Below are 5,056 nucleotides of genomic sequence, written 5' to 3'. Positions count from 1 at the left end.
AGCTTGTAACACTCCAAAGAGAAAGGAAAACTTGAAATCGCATCATATGACCCCTTTAAAAGGGGTCGTGTTTAGTCACTATTTAGTGGTATTTTTTGACAATATTCACTCATCATGACAGTAAAATAGGGCATTCTAAGTCAATATACTGCAGTATTTCCTCTCAATCAGTAGAAAATATGGTTAACACCCTTTTTTTGAAAAAACATAACTTTGTGTATATGTGTCTGTTCAAGCGCAAAGAGACGTGAAAGAGGAATCAATTCGGTGTTTCGTGCCATTCAACAGGTGCAAATGATAAACTTTCACTCTATGATGGTAAACCTAAAGGTGCACTAAGTGATTTTTGCCAAACGATGTTGATATTTGAAAGCACTAAAACAAACACGCCCATACCCCGACAGGACCTCGCCCCTATTTTAATATCTCCACCCCACACAGGGTACACAACCCCGGCATAACGACGATTGCGGAAACAAAAGAAGATGACACAAGTATATTCAAACAAAAGCCAACACGGATAAGTTGTGTGAAACAAAGCAAAATCAACGTTACTCACCTATCAAGGCAAGGCAAGTTTATTTATATAGCACATCTCATAAACAATGGTAATTCAAAGTGCTTTACATAAAAGGAAGTAAAATAATCATAAAAAATAATCACAACAATAAAACAAGGAATTTAAAAACTTTTAAAATTATTTAAAAATTTATTTTAAATGAATTTAAAACGGTTAAAAATAGAAAATGATTATACATAAAATACAGTGCAATCAGTTCGGACATGGCACAGTGCTCATTCAATAAAATAAATGCACAGCTAAACAGATGAGTTTTGAGTCTGGATTTAAATGTGGCTGTGACGAGTTGGCCGGGGCCGAGAGCCGTGGGAACGGAACGAGGCCAGTGGAGTGAATGATAATGAGGGACACCTGCGCCACTCATCAGTCTCGAGTCCCACGGAGGAGCTGCGGAAGGATAAAAGGAGGAGTGACGACTAGAGAGGACCAGGCCTGAACTATTTATGTTGTTTTGGTTTTGTTTGTGCGTGGCAGTCGTCCGTGAGGGGCTGTAGCGCTATTTTCAGTTTTGTGTTTATTTTATTATTAAATTGTGTTTGAATGTTTGCCGGTTCCCGCCACCTCCTTCCTGACCTACGAAATGTGTTACAGTGGCTAATGTTTTAGCACATCTGATCTCTTCTGGAAGCTGATTCCAGCTGCGGGCGGCATAATAACTAAAAGCAGACTCCCCTTGTTTTGTGTGAACCCTTGGTATTTCTAGCTGGCTCGATCCTAATGATCTGAGTGGTCTGTTAGGTTTATATTCAGTGAGCATATCTGCTATGTATTTAGGTCCTAGGCCATTGAGTGATTTACAAACGAGTAAAAGTACTTTAAAATCAATCCTAAATATAACTGGAAGCCAGTGTAAGGACCTGAGGACCATGCATGGGGCCTGGTCCGTATGGATCATCTACGATCCGTTTCATCTTTAGTAAAGCCAGATTTCTCACAGCTGTAGCTGAGCTGATGTCATACACGATCCTGTCTGATCTCCTGTGTGTGTCTCTCTCTCTCTGTGTGTGTGTGTGTGTGTGTGTGTCTCTGTGCGCGTGTGTGTGTCTCTCCGCGTGTGTGTGTCTGTCTCTCTCTCTATGTGTGTGTGTGTCTCTCTCTGTGTGTGTGTGTGTGTCTCTCTCTCTCTTTCTCACCACATGTATGTGTGTGTGTGTCTCTCTCTCTCTCTCTGTGTGTGTGTGTGTTTCTGTGTCTGTGTGTGTGTGTGTGTCTGTGTGTGTGTGTGTGTGTGTCTCTCTCTCTGTGTGTGTGTGTGTGTGTGTGTGTGTGTGTTTCAGGCAGCTGTTATCCGTGTCCGGAGATGGTGGAGGTGCGGTGTGATTGTGGATGGACTGTGATCTCTGTTCCCTGAGGGAGAGAGAGGAGCACCAGGCCGCCGCGCTGTAAGCAGCTCTGCAGGTACGCAGGTCTCCTGTCCACTTCTGTCCAGTCGTGTGGAATGGCGTCACAGGAAGTGTGCTTGTCTCTGCAGGAAGCCGGCGTCGTGCCATCACTCGTCTCAGGAGCAGCACCGGTGTCACTCCGGCCCGTGTCCGCTCTGTAAGCAGCCCTGCCAGCGGCCGTTACCCGGCTGTGTCCACCTCTGTCCGGCTCCGTGTCACGACCAGGTGCTGGTTAAAGCCACTGACCGGGTACGATGCTCACCTCTTTCCTGCTCAACAAAACATAGGGCCCTATGATTTCAGTGATGTGGAAAACGCAGACGGAATCGCAGAATCAGTTATAAAAACCGAATGAATTTGCCAAAACGTCACGGAATTTGCCAAAGTTTGGATGAATTAATCAAAAGTAAGTCATTACACTTCAATCAAATCGCGTAATGGACTAGTATCTGTGAATATTAAGCCGCAAAAAAGCTTTTAAAATATGATTCCTGTATGTTCTGCATGTCTCTGTGTGAATGAATGGCGCAGACGCGTGGTTTTGTGTACTACACACACACTGAACCCAGATAGCACACTTACGTCTACAAGATGTCTGTTAAAGATCTCTTGATCTGGAAAGCATCTGCTGTGTACAAACATCTGACACACGTCTTTAAGATGTCAGTTTTGCATACATTTGAAATAACGAACCTGAGCGCGCAAAAGATGCGATGTGAATGGTTATTTTTTCCCTGCATGTCGTGTGCAGGGCTCTGTTTTTATGATGAGAGGAGAGGAAAGGTTGAGAAAGCACTGCAGCTAAATTTTTAAATGTACCAGGTTTATGTATATATATATAGTAAGGCTGCACGATAAATCGCATGCGATATTTAACGCGCATCTTATCAGTAAAGCCGGTTCTGTAATCAGTGGTAAATCTCCATCACGTTTCACATTGAGCAGCATTTACTACACAGAGCCGTTGTTCACTGACGAGCTGCGCAAAAAATCGTGTGAATATGAACGTGGTTTTGCGCAGCTCGTCAGTGAACAACGGCTCTGTGTAGTAAATGCTGCTCAATGTGAAACGTGATGGAGATTTACCACTGATTACAGAACCGGCTTTACTGATAAGATGCGCGTTAAATATCGCATGCGATTTATCGTGCAGCCCTAATATATAGGCTATATATAAAGTTGATAAGTAGTTAAATGTGTTGGTTTACACACAAAGAAATGTGTAAGCTTTTAGTAAGTCCAAGAATAAAATGATTAATTTACTTAGCATGTTAAATTTGATTTACAGAACTTTTGTGCTGTTTTCTAACAGTTTGGACTTGAATAAAGAGAGAAAACTTGCACTAAAGCCACTGACCGGGTACGATGCTCACCTCTTTCCTGCTCAACAAAACATAGGGCCCTATGATTTCAGTGATGTGGAAAACGCAGACGGAATCGCAGAATCAGTTATAAAAACCGAATGAATTTGCCAAAACGTCACGGAATTTGCCAAAGTTTGGATGAATTAATCAAAAGTAAGTCATTACACTTCAATCAAATCGCGTAATGGACTAGTATCTGTGAATATTAAGCCGCAAAAAAGCTTTTAAAATATGATTCCTGTATGTTCTGCATGTCTCTGTGTGAATGAATGGCGCAGACGCGTGGTTTTGTGTACTACACACACACTGAACCCAGATAGCACACTTACGTCTACAAGATGTCTGTTAAAGATCTCTTGATCTGGAAAGCATCTGCTGTGTACAGACATCTGACACACGTCTTTAAGATGTCAGTTTTGCATACATTTGAAATAACGAACCTGAGCGCGCAAAAGATGCGATGTGAATGGTTATTTTTTCCCTGCATGTCGTGTGCAGGGCTCTGTTTTTATGATGAGAGGAGAGGAAAGGTTGAGAAAGCACTGCAGCTAAATTTTTAAATGTACCAGGTTTATGTATATATATATAGTGTTGGTTTACACACAAAGAAATGTGTAAGCTTTTAGTAAGTCCAAGAATAAAATGATTAATTTACTTAGCATGTTAAATTTGATTTACAGAACTTTTGTGCTGTTTTCTAACAGTTTGGACTTGAATAAAGAGAGAAAACTTGCACTTAACCTTTTCACAGGCATTTAGTTTTCATAGATAGATATTGTGATAAATCATTATAGAATATATAGATTATTGCAGAATCGCTGTGTCATGATATTATCGTTATCGTGAGCAATGTATCGTGATTCATATCGTATCGTGAGGTACCCTGCGATTCTCACCCCTAATTTACACCTTGTCTACACTTTGTTATAACGAGAAGATTTGTGAGCTTGCATAACTCAGCAATGAACAAAACTCCAGTATTTTGAGAAGTGAGTGGATTCTGATTAACATTGCATTCAAGGAATCAACATATGTCTGCGATACATTACTCAACACTGCAAAAACACGAAAGTATAGAATCCTTTAAAGCTCCCCTGAGTGAAAACACAAATATGCTGATCGGGTCAGTCGCACTGGTGCTCCTAAATATTTTTTGATAGTTGCACACAGTACTTTTCAGTCGCAAATGCCCTGCCCATGATCAGTACCTGAGATTATCAGTCATAGTTTGTATGCTATTGTTCCAGCCGAGGTGTCGTGTCTGCTTAGGACACTGTGTTGATTGATATGATTTTACTTCATGACCCCTTTAATTCAACTCACTGTGTGTCATACTCGTTTTGAATATCATACTCTCTACTACATTATCTAATTAATATTCATAAACCAAGCAGTAGTTGCTCATTAGCTACTCAGTGCCTTCTGATTGGACTGAATAAAAGCAGGCATTGGTGGAAAAAAAGATGCTAGTTTGATTTGTTTAATTTGTGTTCTTTATATGTTCAACTGAAATTCTAATTGCGTTTCAGTTTTTATTGTGGAATCTCATAGCTGTCTGTCAAATATCACTGAAGCTCTAGTTTGTGACTGCAGGCCATGCTGGCCGGTCCATGGGAGCAACCCACAACTCCTGCGTTTGTGAGAACAGCTCTACCGTGTCCCTCCTGCATGGAGCCCATCCCAACGTAAGCACACACACTCACTCACACACACACACACATACACACACA

At 41.3% G+C, this 5,056-nt stretch overlaps 1 pseudogene; it reads left to right on the top strand.

Moving 5' to 3' along the window:
* LOC107731235 (NF-X1-type zinc finger protein NFXL1-like) overlaps positions 1–5,056 on the top strand; it is a 26,276-nt pseudogene that overhangs the window by 14,699 nt on the left and 6,521 nt on the right.

Source organism: Sinocyclocheilus rhinocerous, unplaced genomic scaffold, assembly GCF_001515625.1.
Source record: "Sinocyclocheilus rhinocerous isolate Xijiao unplaced genomic scaffold, SAMN03320098_v1.1 scaffold1425, whole genome shotgun sequence".
Lineage (NCBI taxonomy): Eukaryota > Metazoa > Chordata > Actinopteri > Cypriniformes > Cyprinidae > Sinocyclocheilus > Sinocyclocheilus rhinocerous.
This window is presented reverse-complemented; position numbering and strand designations above follow the sequence as displayed.